Raw genomic sequence first — 15,267 nt, 5'->3', positions numbered from 1 at the left:
GCAAAGGAGGACAAAATCAGTAGTGGAGTGAACATTGTTGTACAAAACATCTAATGCAATGTAAGCAGAGCTCAGTGAAAGGAGATATCATGCATTTTTAATCTACTACTAGACCATTAAATGCAAATGTACTTTCTGTTACCAAAGCAGATGTCATTTTGCATTTCAGTTCAGAAACACAATGCAGGCAAGGGGGTCACTGTACTCCCACTTTCTCATAGAAATTTCGGATTTGTTCTGTCATGTTTTATTTTTATTCTGAAATGAGTTATTCAAGCACACTATTCAGAGAGAGTATGGTAGTGAATATGTAGTCACTGAATACTGTAAAAGTCTTAATAGGACTAAGAACTCTAAGGAAGAGAGATGTAGACGCCTCTATGTATGCACATATGGATAATGCAAGATGATGTAATTCTGGCTAAGAAGCTTTGTTCACAGTGTTCATAATTTAGTAGATGTCATAAAATTCTGTTACACTACACTTTCCTGAGTCCTTTCTGAGCTGTTAGAACTGTAATCTTTATCAAAACAAAAAGAAATACTTGATAATTCTAAGGAGGCTAAGTAATTGAGATTATTAAGGGATAAAATAAACCCCACACTAACAACACGTAAGGGCATAATTCTTAATTAATTTAAGCAGAGGCTATGTTTTGCTAAACTTTCCACATATATTTGCTCTTTCTGCAATGGTAGTTTCCTCTTTGTCCTTTAAGTAGCAAATGTCCTCTTAAAATAATACATATTTTATTATTACCCTGTCTGCAATTTGTTGACTTAATTCTTTGTGTTATGGCACTTACAGTTAGAGAGTACACACTGACCCTTGTGACTGATCAGCTTTTTCATGTATAAACTAGGGAATATATTATTCATATTTCTGCCAAAAATTCTATAGTTTGATTTTATGTATTTCAGGTTGAACTCTAAAATCCTAATGGCATCAAGATCTGGCAAAGTCCATGTAATTTTACTCAAAATCATATTGCTCTAAGGATGGGCTAAGGCTTCTTGCACCTCCAGGAATAACATATGAAGACATTACACTATGAGAAAAATAGCCAATTTTTATAGCATTCTAGGAGTGTGAATGTGTTTGAATTAGTGTAAATGTGACTGAGGCACGTAACTTCAGTGAAATACAGCATGTTTGGAATGTCACATCAAGGGGGAGGCGTGGTGATATTTGCAATTAAACAAAACCAGCCATGTTTTTCATATATGGAAAAGAAAAACAGTTTTCAAGCTTGCTTTTTTTTCTTAAAAGCCTGCCAAATGTCAAAGGCTTTGGAACAAGTGCTGAAAATTTCAATAATCTTTAAATGAAAGCCTTCTAAGAGGCATGTAGGCAAGGCTGCTGCTTGTTCTTGTCTGTTTTACAAAAGGATAGGAGGGGGGATTCTTCTAGAAGGAGACCAGAAGTTGTGCAGCAGATGAATGTAGTATTCAAAATTTTCACTTACCTTGAACATGAAGGGTTTCCTTTTCACCATGTTACAAGCCTTGTAGAATAAAACTACCCACAGAAGAATATTTTCTGATGGGGAATCTGAAGATGAACTGTAATACCAAAATGAATGCTTTAGATTTCTGGCTTCTCTTTGCATCAAAAAGAAAGTCAATTTTTAAGCAATTCTAAAGATTTTCCCCAGGTTGGTGAAAGCTTCACCCCAGACCATGGTGAAAGAATATAAGGGAAAGAGATTTTTTTATTGCACTTAATCCAATACATTTTCACAATGGAGGGTCTGGTGTGCAATCAAATGCAATTTTCTGCTAGTCAATTTAGGTTTCCAATCTGCAATATTTGAACCGTTTGCAATCACAGCTCTTTTACTGGGCAGAGAAGCATATTGATCTTGCTTTGATGATATGGAAGTGAGGTACAGAGCAGCTCAGAACCAAGTTTTCAGACATTGGGATTCCCAAAATGCACTGAAGAGCTTCAAGATTTAAAAAAAGGGTATTTAGACATAAATATTATTGGGGCTGTACTGCTTTGGACTCTTGATGTCTACATGCCTGTAAAAATCCCATGTTGTATCCAAGTCCTTTTGCATTGAGTTCATCACTTCAAGCACTCTTGAAGTGTATGGGTACATTAATATTGGCGACATGTTAATTTGCAATGTTGACATATTGTATCTACTGTCAGAATTTAAGTATAATCTATTTTAGCTGCTTTTAAGAATTCAGAACTCTGTATCTCCTGCTCAGTTATATGTAACTCCATTGATTGTTTTATTTATCAGGTTTCCCTGGTATTCAGTATGTTCCATTTTTATGGAAGAATACTGAAAATTGTACAGTTCCTGTAAGACTGTTTATAGTCTCAGGAGCAATGAATATAGAAGGTTTCTGTTTTTCTTTTTTCCCGAGTGACTGCAAATAAAGATTTATCAGAAGCTGTTTGGTTTTACCAGAACTTTATATAATCCATTTGCAATTTGGGAAATAAAATATTTTCTCACATCTCTAATAATAATTAGCTTGACGCTCAAGGCGATAAAACAAAATCATTTAGATAATTGGAAGCATCTAAGTAACCAATTATTTTAAGATGTCTCTTTGGCTTAAGGAGAACAAATAAGAAAGTACTCCCAAAGCGAATATCCAACGCACAGTCTCTGCAAATGTTTCACATGCAGACAATATCACGGATGCATCACTTGCAGTTCCTTGCAGTACATTCAGTCATTTCACATCTGAGGATGATGTGGTGAAACAGAGTGTGCCTCTGCAATGCCAGGAGTGGAATGCAGAGCATATATCTCTGAAAGTCCTTCCAGATTTTGAGTCCTGTTGTGACATTCTGCTGAATTCTGAATTGCACCACCTTCCAAAGTTGTTTTGGGATGCAAGATTCCACCAAATTCCCTGCTCTGCTGGCCTCCACTGGTATAACAAAGGCAAAACTATATTTTTCTGATTATATGTCTCTTCAAGTTGGATCAATCTCACATGAAAAGGTGTAAACAAGTGAAAAAAACATTCAATGACCACTCACTGAATACTTTTGGTTAGGGAGTAATGCTTGTTGTTAACCACTTATAGTTATTATGACTCATAGGCTGTGCCTCAATGAAGCCCATAAATTGTACTTTTCTAAGAACATCCAGCCTTAAATGACACAAATAGTTACTCTTATGTGGTCTGCCAACAGTCGAGCACTCAGGTCAGTAAAATACTGGAATTCATTTTTGTGTAGCTTTGTGCTTTTCACAGTGATCGATCTTTCTTCCTTGGCAAAGCTCTCTCCTTGGGCTGATCAACAATAACAATAACAACAAAAGCATTATAATCTTCCTGCAAAAGCAGGGTTTTAGCTTCCTGCGGCAGAGTAGTGTCAATTGTCAGCATCTTGTTTGGTTTGTTTAGCTGGCTTTTATTCTTCTCTGACATTTAGAGATTATGTGTTTTCCTTTTCCTCCTCCTCATTGCTAGAGCCATCTGTGGGCCTTTACACAGACACATCCATTAGGAATATCAGATAGACAAAGCTAATGTGCACTGGAGTAAAATGACAAACTCCTTTTCTTAATTAATGTCATCGCTGCTGCTCCAGTGAGGATTGCAAGCTTCTGAAGTAGTTTGGAAATGAATTGTTCTTAATTTTCATGAGCATTTTTCTACTACATTTAGACTGTTCTATAAATGACATAGTGAAGAGTCCTCGAATCCTGGTCCCCTGAACCACATGTCTACTTGTGCATTAAGCAATGTTTGGGACCAGTCCTTGGTGCTGGACCTACACGATCTGAGCTGTTTAACGATGAGGAGCATCCTGCTGATCTGTCAGTCTGCTCCACAAAACCATCCCCAAGGCCTTCCTGCTCAGGGCTTTGCATGGGCCCTTTGTGATCAATAAACAGTTTCCACAAGATTCCTTAGTTATGGAGGCTCAGGGAACTTAATAGGACGGCTCTGATTGTCCTGTTGAGAGATGTGTTAGAGCAACCACGGCTTCATTCGCTTTATGTTCTGGGCTTTCTCTTCTTGCAAGCTATAATCCAAGAGTTTCAACCCAGACAGTGAAAACTGACCCCAATATAAATTCAAGGCCCAGCTGGAACAGGTACCTAGAACTCTGACCTGGGAATATTTCACACCTGCAAATGATCAAGATTTAACTGAAAGAGGGAGTGTGAACACTGACTACATGGACCTCACACATCATATTGGCAATAAAACCAAAATGTTAAAACACTTATGCAGATAGCATAAGGGAAGTGGTTAAAGTCTACCCCTATTCAACCTTTATATGGCAGTATTGCCAGCATGAAGGAATGAAGTTGCCCACACCACCTGATTGCTGCATCTCATCATTATTATTAACTACCATTTCAGTCAGAGAAACAGAATACTTTTTCACATTCCAAATTTCCTGAACATTCTTTACTCCTACCCCCTACTTCCTTACCATTTCATCCAAGCTAAAACTTCAAGAGTGTCCTTATAATTTCCTCTCCTTCTTTGTTTCTTTCATACAAAGTCTGCTTTCCTCATGTGTATTCTGTTAGATCTTAAAAAAAAATGTTTGGAATGTATGTATGATCCGTTCTCTTGATCAACTCTCAGGGAGGTAGCCAAGTTTTGTAATATTTTGACTCACTTTTAGCCTGTGTATTTCAAGATGATTTTTATGTTTACCTCAGTCCTATTTCCATTTTTTCATTTAACTTTTTCTCACACTGTTCTATAAATGCTAGTGCTGTATTTCTGCTAAATGTTCAAAATTATTTTAAAAAACACAGCTCAGAAACTCAGGGAGTTCAACCTTCAGAAGGTCTGAACATTTTGCTTCAGACACATTTAGCTTTCTGAGTCTCTGTTCTCTCACACGAGCTTTCATAATTAGAATATACACAAATACTAGACTTAAAGTAATTTGGTCACTGAATTTCACTTTACTTTGTGAAAGTAAAGTGCCTTCTTATGCTGGATAAGACATTCATTTATAATATTCAGTTTTAAAATCTCTCTCATGTCTACTTATTGCTTATTACATAAAATTAGAATTCGGTAACATCTGGGCAAATACATCTAGAAAAGCACATTAATCAAAACTGGGAGATTATTGTTTGGATCACATTAGCTCCTGGAAACTTCCACCAAAAATCAGAGTGAAATTTTTCTAGGGACACAGACTAATGGTGAGAAGATTTTAGGATTCTTTTTTATCAGTGGAAGATGTAAGTTACAATTATTTGTTTAGAGCCCACTAAAAAGATAATGAAACTATTTCAGTTGTAATTATACCAAATATATAATTTATCTCAGTTCAAAATTAGTCCACATCGTCATAAAAATAGCATTAGGGTGTCCTATATTCTTAGTAACACCTTTTACTGAGATCCCTCACTAACCAGTGTGCTTCATGGCATGCTATGATCCCTGTCTTCTGGCTCAGATGCTGAAGTGTACAGTGATTAAAACACAGCAGGAATGCCTATTCCTCATTAAAGACATTAGTGCAAATCATCTGAACTACAAAGCTTTGTTGTGGTTCAGAAGACATTAGGGATATGTCCATGCCAGTAAACTAGTGTTGGAAGAACCTATATTATAGATATTTGACTTGGAATTTCTACATGATTGCCATAGATAGAAAATCTATTACTGTGCTCTGAAACTTGTTTTAAATTCTGAATTAAATATATATATATTTAATTTGGGAAATATATATATATATGTGTGTGTGTATATATATATTCAGAGCATGTGAATATGTGCTCCATAAATATATTCACAGCCTGTGAACAAGTAGCTGTTAACCTTCTTTTGTTAAGATAAAATAGATTAAACTCTTCACATACCTTTATGTTGATTTTAAGTCCTTTAATCATTACTGTGGATTTTCTCTGAACTGTTTCCTATTTATCAACACCTTTCTTGAAGCACATATTCTAGGCATACAATTCCTGAATCACTAACATTACCATCAGTCATATAGTACTGCTGCTATTAGTATTCTCTCATTTCATGTGCAAGAATCAGTCCTTCTAGCCATCAAACTGAGTCTGGCAGTCCTACCAGATGACTGATCACTTGTGTACATCATACCCCTCTGTCTGTATATTTGATCTGTTCAAATTGGACTCCTTCCAAATCATGTCTGGGCACAGTTCAGGTGCTGAGTATGGGCAAGAGGCCATTTTAAATAGGCTTTTCTCATCTGGAAAACATATTTTGAAGAGTAGGAGTCTTTCATTTTCTGTACAAAGACAATTGTCTATCCAGATGCCTGAGTCCTTTTCAGAGCAGCTGCTTCTTCAAGACTCTCTCATCGTATATTTTCCTTGTCCCTAGATGCATAATTGTGTCAATATTAAAACTCACATTTTTTATCTGTGCTGTGGTGTTGATCAATCCAGATTGCCTAGTATCATTAGATGGATAAGCTGTTTTTCTGTTCTCTTAGCACTATTCCAACTTTTTGACATTTGCAGAGTTAGTGGAGATCACTTTGAGTTTTCTAGATCATTGACAAAATAGTATGGGATGAAGAAAAATATTCTGTGAGAATTTTTCAGAAACATCCACTCACTGATGATTAGTCATTTGCAATTTGATGTAGAGTTCCCTTAATTAACAGGTTTTAATCCATTTAACGTGTTGATAGCATATTGTTCAAGCTCTTTAATCAAAAGAGCATGTGATGTGTAATCAAAAATCTAATCATATTACATGAACACATTATCTTTATCAACCAAATATTCAATCCCATCAAAAAAGATATTAAGTTGCTTTGACGTGATTAATTTTCTTGAACCCATGTTGATTGGCATCAATTATATTTCCTTTAATTCTTTGTTATTTAGGTTCCATAAATCAAGTTCTGTATAGTCATTCTACTACTACTCATTAAAAAACTGTTTCTACCCCTTTTGGATGACTGAATCATGAAAGAATGGACTGTAATCAAACTTAATGATTCACATAAGAAAGAGTAAGAACACAGTACACACTTGTTTCTTTACAAACACTATAAATATGAGTGGTCACCTAAAATCAGCGTTTCCCCAGATTTAAGTTCCAAAATAATAACTTCATCATTATCACTAATAATGACTAAGAATGTATTCAATTGAAATGAAGGACTCTTTAAAGTGTAGAGTAATACCAAAACTTGTGGCAATGAGGAAAGTTCTTACTCAAAAAACCTCATTGCATTGATACTGTTATTCAAGTAACCTTATAATTTTATTATCAACTGAGTAGCAAATCTCTGATATTTAAATGCAATTTTTATTTGCATTTACATTTTGATTTTTGAAAAAAATTAGTCTTTTTTTTTCCTGAACATAATTTAATGCTTAATCACAAAATATTCAGTTTATATTACTTTTTAGAAATTATTTTTTTAGTCAAATATACCATTTTAAAAAGAAAATAAATTTTCCTATGGAACAATTTCCTCATGTTTTGCAGGAATTTTTTTTCAATAAAGACCAGCTGTTTCAGCTAATAACTAGGCCTAATTAAATTTCATTTTCATTTTATGAAAGACTGGACAAACCTAAAATTACATTCCTTTGGACAAAGAACTGGACAACATAAGTATGGATATCAAACTCCACTATAACCACAACTTTACAGATGATCAAATATTGACCTGACATGATAAAGAATCATAGAGAAATGATAATTAGTAGGAGAGAAAATGTTAGAGCTATGTGCTGGTTTTGGCTAGAATAGAGTAAATTTTCTTCACAGTAGCTGCTATAGTGCTGTGGTTTGGATTTGTGACAAAAGCAGTGTTGGTAACAGAGGGATGTTTCTGTTATTGTTGATCAGGGCTTACACAGAGTCAAGGCCTTTCCTGCCTCCCACGCCACCAGTGAGGAGGTTGAGGAGGTTGGAGGGGCACAAGGAATTAAGGGACACAGCTGGGACAGTTGATCCTACCTGGTTGAAGATGTATCCCACACCATATGGGGTCATGCTCAGCATATAAAATTGGAGGAAGAGGAAGGAAGGGGAGGATGGTCAGAGTGATGGCATTTGTCTTCCCAAGTCACCATTACATGTGATGGAGCCCTGTTGTCCTGGGGATGGCTGAACACCTGCCTGCCCATGGGAAATAATGAATGAATTCCCTGTTTTGCTTTGCTTGTATGTACTTTTTTTTCCTTTATCTGTTAAACTGTTTTTATCTCAGCCCATGAGTTTTCCCATTTTCACTCTTCTGATTCTCTCCCCATCCCACCGGGTTGAGGGAGTGAGTGGCTGCATGGGATTGAGTTAGGGTTACACTACTACAAGCTGATGGAAAAAAACACAGTCAAATGTTAAATTCAGTATTTTACACACTGTGTTCTCATTTCCTACTTTTATGAAAAGTACAATTTGATTAATGAAAGTCTTCTTCTCTTTAGATTTTTACATGTCATTATGCTCCAGGACTTCACATCTGAACTGTAAAATGAGATTCCCTAACTCTGATTCACAAATCTTTCAAGTATTATTGAAGAATACATTCCCTTTCCAAACACATTCCAGCTTTAAGTAGAAGTTTAGTTATTATGTACTGTTAAGACAGAAGAGATTTATCTGATTTTTTTGCTGTTTGCGTTGCTTCCTGAAAAACCTACTTTCAAAAATGTAAAGAAACAAGACTATATCCTGCTGAAGTATCCAGATATGTACAGTGTCAGTACTTGAACCATGATGGTTCAACTCACAAAGTCTTCTGTTCAAATGCCTTCAAAATACTCACACCTTTGAATCTCAAAGGATTAGAATTTAGTACATTCAGCTTTCAAAATTCAGAGCAGTAGTTACTTAATAAAAGTCCCCTGCTGTGGATGCAAATCCTTCCATAGACTTCAAAGGATTTTGGAGTAAGTCCTAACATTACAGATGGTGGATAATTCTCAGTAAATGGCACATCAGACACAAGTGGACATTTTCTCCCTGCAGGAAACATCAATAAGACCATTCCAATCTAAAATTGTTAATGCTATAATGATTTCTGAATCCTTGATTGGGATTTTTTTATGGCATCAAAAGGAAATCTTGTCAAATTATATTAACAATTGACTTACACTTTTAAACATACTCGATAAGAGATACATGCCCCTATTATCCATGGGATAATAGGAGATGGCTCTATTAGTTCTTTAAATAGTATAACAGACAAGAGATATTACCTTTCCCTGGTGCTTTGGAATCATTTTATAAAGGCTGTGATGTCACCTTTGAGAATCACTGAACCTCATGAGCAAGCTCTGATCCTGTAAACAGTCACTTTTTGCTGGCTGACTCTACGTTCATACTCTGAGTAGCCAGTTAATTGGGAGATAATAATTTCTTGATTCTGTGTGAAAGCTGAACTCAACTTCAGCAATATTAATCACTGAGTTTGATTACCTAGAGAAAGGATAAAGGTGTGTGACCAAAATCAAAACAAGGTAGAGGTTTTAATATAACAGAGGCAATGTTTTCTGATTCAAGCTTCCCTGAACTACTTACTTACTGTATCTCAAAAATAGAGACAGTGTGAGTGAAGTGACAAAAGAGCTGAATAACAGTGTTTCTTACAATACATACAATTGAGTCCTTAAATGGGATTCCTCTGAAAGGGCTTTGAAATTGAAAGACAAGTATAGAGACATATTTCCCAGGTAGCCCATGGAGATAGACAGAGATCTCCAGAGACCTATTACATGGTCTGGACAAAGTGAATTCCTTCCAAAATTACAGGTTGATAATGATTAACACGTGTAGTTTGATATGAAAGTTTGAGATTTGATAGCAATTTTTTTCTGTCTTTTAACATAGAAATATGAAAATTAACCAGCTTCAATACTTTCCTGCCAAAAAATACTGAATGTATACCATAGTTATCACATTGATCTTTTCCAAGTACTTATACTGCAGAAAGAAAGCAGGATTCAAAACTATGTTCAATGTTTCTGAGTTAGTAAACACTAGTTTAGAACTGCTTTCATTACTCTTTCCTCCAAAATGTTATTTTGAAACCTAAAGAGTCTTACAGACGAAAGATTGCCAGGTTGAGTGCAGAAAGGTATTAAAATGCAGTGTATTTGCAGTCATTCCCAGAAGTAGTTGAAAACTGCTATGTTTTTTCTCCAGAGTCAGGGATCAAAGAAGAATCATTTCAAATGCAATGAACTTTGAACCATTTCTTCAGGCAGGTGATCGATACTTCAGTGTGTACCAAATGTTAACATATTCCAGTGCTAGGAATAGTACCAGAAGCATAATTTTATTAAGGGTTCTCCAGATTCAAACTACATTTAGAAATAGAAAACAGGCCTTAAGTGAGATTCATCTCTTTATAAGTATAATAGAAGTTCTAACAGGTAGGGAAATAAAAGTCTGTGTCTCAGGAAAGGCAGTCCTCTCAGTCCTGTCCATCAAGTGATGTGCTGTCATATGGCATATTTACAACAAAGGAACTGTATTCAAAATTTCAGTTTCTTAGAAGTGATTAGAAATAGGGAGAGTATTAGACTGGCTATTCACTGACAGAGTGAAAACTTAAGGGTTTACTTTAAAGATTAATATATTATTAATGTTCTTGTTTACAGGCAGAAATACACATATCATAACTCCAAAGAAGAGAGAGTTTTAGAAATGGAATTTTATAAGTGAGGGAACGTGTGACCTTGGAAACTCAGAAAAGTTTTATACAAAGCTAAGTTAGATCCATTTGTGATGCTTGCATGCATTCTTACTGGACTTTGTATGATTTTTGGTAATAAAAATAATTCAAACATTTGTGAAAAACAAACTGCCACATAGAGTCAAATTCAAAAACCAAAAGTACTTTTTTTGTGCTGTCCTCTAGAGAGCAATGGGACTTTTTTGTCTGATGTGTGTTTTTCTGCTGTTTTTACAGAAAGCAATAGACCACTTCCCAAATATCCGTGTCATCACAACTCCTGCTTGGTATATATTTGATCAAGCTAAAACTAGCTCTGACAGCCATACAAGATATAAATTCTTGATTAGTACTGCAGAATGTATTACAAACACTTTAGTGTATAAACTTCTTATTCTAGAGGAGTTTTTAAAACTTGGATTTCTTTGCCATATCTGAACCTGTAAAATGTACAAATAGCTGTTATCAATTTTTCAACCCCCCAAAAAATATTTAGTAAAGCTGTGGAGGGTTTTTACGACAACCTTTGGCTAAGTTGAAATAACACTTTTATAACATTGTTCAATTCATGTGTTGGCATCATAGCCTAATGTTGGTACAAAACCTGTTGTCTAATATTTGAGTTTTAAAAGACTAGGTTAGTAATTCATTCTGATTCATTTTAATTTTAGAAGTAAAATAATTCACTTTTTCTACTACAATTTATTGATATAGTATATATTTTTCCACAGAACTCATCCTCTTTCATCTTCTCTACAGTTTTTCTCATATTGTAACTCATATTGGAGAACTTATTTGCCGAAGGTGCATGGGGAACATTGAATGTTAGTTCATATGCCAGAAAGATGCTGGCATAGTCAACAATCAAAGTCGGGAAAATGGTAAAATATTTTAATTTTTATTATATTTTTCTTTCTTTCCAGAATTTACATTTCTCACAACTGTGATGGATATGAAATACCATATAGCAGTGAATGAATTTGCATGGTAAAGGTCTCTGGAATAATTTTAGAAAATGATTAAATGTAAAGAAAGTCTTTGCTGATATACTAAATCTTTAGTTAAACTTATAAATCAGACATCACCATCGGAGGTTTTACAATAGTCTTCATTGTCCTTTGGTCTTGGCTCATCTGTTGGGAATCCAGGAAGATTCTACTGATACAGCAGACTAACAAAGAGAACACTGTGAGAAATAATCTGAGATCACACAAATCACCCCGAAAAGTGCACCAAACAACAATACAGTATTTTCATCTTATTTTAAATTTGATTTTTTTAAATTGTTTGGATTAATGAAAATATCTATTATCTTTAAATTGGAGTGTACTGCAAAAATAATATGCAAGATAAAAAGCTCTTTAGTGTATTTGTCATTCAAACAAAAAACAATCCATCTTTTTGCACAGTAAATCAAAATATATTCCCAAATATCACTGTACTAACCAGTCTGGTTGTTTTACGGTTTCTTATCTTTCATTAGGGCCACTGATATGTATTTTCATGTAAGCTGATCCAGTTACTAAACTAAAAGAACATGAGATAATAATCCTAATGAGAGTGCTTTACTGTGAGGTTCTAAACCAATGAACAGTATTCATTTTCTGTTAGAAAGCAAAGGAACAGCAGACTATGTTAAAAAACTATTGTCATCTGTAAGGTAATCAGTTCCCTGACATGCAAATAATATTGCTTCCTATTGGAGCATCAGTTTCCATCTCGAGAACAACCTTGTTGGCTAAAAAATGTGCTATGGATAAGCAAGAGAAAAAATAAAGAGGTACTAGAACAAGTAAAATTTTATTAAAAATAATTTTAAAAGTTGTACAGGTTTTTAATTTACCTTAAGATTTGCTTGTAAGCTTCTCATTTTCTAGTGAAAGATCATCACAATTACATTTATCTTAAAAATGTTTCACTCAGTCTGTGAGCCACAGGCCTAATTGACGTAAAATAGGTTTAAAGAACACTCTAAGCTCAAAATACCCATCTAACTGAAGTGACTCTAGTCATCATCACAATTCTCTTAATCATCCTCCTCCTCCTCATCATCATCTAATTCTCTCTAGTTGTATGGATTCCTCCTTTAATAAAGTGTGTTTTGAGTGTCAGGTGTAATTCCTTTCGTCAGAGCCTGTTTCAGTCTCATTACAAACAATCTCAAACTCGCTCAAATGTGAGACTTCTCTTGTCGCAGGACCTGGAAGCAAGGATAGGTGTTAACTGTTCTGAGAGGAACAGTATTTCCTTGATGAGTAAGTTTTCTGCAGATCAAGGTATCAGAAAGCTTGTACAATGACATTTACAGTTTGCGTAGGTTGTGCTCCATGTAGAATCCTCTACACGGTGTTATATGGAAAAATGTGTGTTTGTAGTGAACTCAAGCCAAAGCCACTGTGACGTAACACTGTGCTGAGTAAAAATATTCTCTTGTTTCTCTTCCCATGGTTCTATCTCAAATAACCAGCTCCTTCATCTTTTCCAGCAAACTGTTTTCCAGGAACTTCTTTCAGATGTGATAAGTCAAATGTCTTGCTATCGAGAATTGAAGGAAATTCAAAAGGACAAAAGGAAAAAAAATGCTTAAAAATTGGCAATTCAAAACTTTAAACCTCAGATATTTTAGGCATAGCCTCCTTCAATCTACTGAAGTCAGGGCAGTTCTTGCCTCTCTGTCTGAGGACTCCAAATCACTTTCATTTTCTCCAAAGTTTTACATAGCAGGAGTAGATATTGTAATTTAATGTAAATGTAGAAACTAAACCTTTCCATTAAAAAGGAAAGAGTTTCCCTAATGTCCAATACAATAATGATTTAATGTCAATAAAATCAATTGGCTACATCTCTAGATGAGATTGTCGTAACCTTCTGCATACATATTAACTTTGGAATCAAAATATTGATTGAAAAGTGGTGAAAAATGCACAAAAGCATATCTTTTATTAAATATGTTTGTTTAAGGTTAAGTTAGATTAAAATTCCATGAATTATATGTTTATATTTCTATTAATAATACCTTTATGTTACTTATAACTTTTTTTTAGAACCATAAGAGCTAAATTGTGACATTCTTTCCTATCAGAATAAAAGCCATCTGGCTCCTATATATGACATAAATTTGATTCTGGCTGATAAATATCAGATAGAGCTGAGAAAGTCCAGCTAACCAACTGTCTTGTCTCTGGTAGTGGCCATTAGCAGACACCTGAGGAAGGACTGCAGAACATTTTCTGTTCTGCACCTTCAAGACCTGCTGAGTCACAGATGGTGTAATTGCACCTAATATTTCCACCACTTTTTCTTCTGTCATTTTTTGATTGGCTTTCTAACCTATGCAAACTTTAGATAAGAACAAAGTCATGGGAAAATAAATTCCTCATTTTAATCATATGTGTAATAAGACTCTTGCTTATTTTAAACCTGCTACATTTGGTGTCTTGGTTCTTAACTAAGGCACATGGAAAGTACCCTGCTCACTTGTAACTGTCTCTGCACACAATGAAAACTGTGTTAGCTCACATTATTATCATGTCAGTATCATTACTCCGTGCTGCTTCAGTATTTTGTGATTTACTTTAAATCCACATGGTTTTCTTAAGTAATACATATTAAATTACCATGAAGCATTTCTGTGTTTTGTTATCTTCCTCTGCTCTCCAAACCAAATCCTTGCCAATATTCCAGATTCTTTATTAAATATATTTTTACATTACACAGGATAAGAAGGGCCCTTAGAGTTTCATATATTAAGCAGGTGGCCTTAATTGACACAGCATGCTGTCTTCCTACACTACAGAGTAAACTTAATATGTCATGCAATGTTTTAGTTTGCCCTTTGCTTCTATAATGTGTGAAAAGTACATTTGGTTAGAAGATGGAAAGCCAATGTGTGTGGAGATGAAAAGGGCAAGGTCCTCTTACAAATGTCTACCTTGGCAAAAATGTCCTTTCTGCTGTTTTTATAGCTCCTCCACCAAGCATCCTACATCCCAATCTGTATGAACAGAAGATCCAGCTCTTCCTGTGGAATTAAAACACTCATTCCTAGTTAACTGGATGGGGTTTATTTTCTTTGTTTTACAGGTTGATTTGGATAAGTAAGCTGCAGGGATTTGAAATAACAACTCAGTCCCTCTCACCACAGCTGTCATGAAGATTGACAGCATCACTAAGGTTCACAAGTGCTGCGGAGTTTGGTCTCAAAAATATTCTCAGTATTTGGTCTTTTCTCAAGGACCTTGCAGCCATTTTCTGCTTGCTGCAGTTGTCTGAAACAGGAGTGGTTTCCTTCAAAGCACCAAAGCCAGTGAGATTTGAATCAAAACCGGAACTATTTAGATTGATCCTCCAGAGCCTCGCTATACTACAAGGAATTGCTCTAGTTTGACAGCAGCCTATGCTCACCTATTCATTCCTCTTCCTCTGTTCACCCTTCCCGTAAAACAAAAGGACAGCGGAGTTAGCTTACTTGAACAAACTTGGCTAGCATAGCATTTTCCTTCAAATGAGCATCCTCATATAAGCACCTTAATCAACAAGTAGCTACAAGGGGAGCTGAGTCAATGCTACTCATCACCTCATGGTTTTCCTAAGGCCCATGCATGTTCTTAGTGTTTACACTTACTCCATATACT

This window comes from Neopelma chrysocephalum, unplaced genomic scaffold (genome assembly GCF_003984885.1).
Source record: "Neopelma chrysocephalum unplaced genomic scaffold, ASM398488v2 Primary Assembly neopelma1_72, whole genome shotgun sequence".
Lineage (NCBI taxonomy): Eukaryota > Metazoa > Chordata > Aves > Passeriformes > Pipridae > Neopelma > Neopelma chrysocephalum.
The sequence above is the reverse complement of the archived record's forward strand: the minus strand, read 5'-3'. Positions refer to the sequence as shown.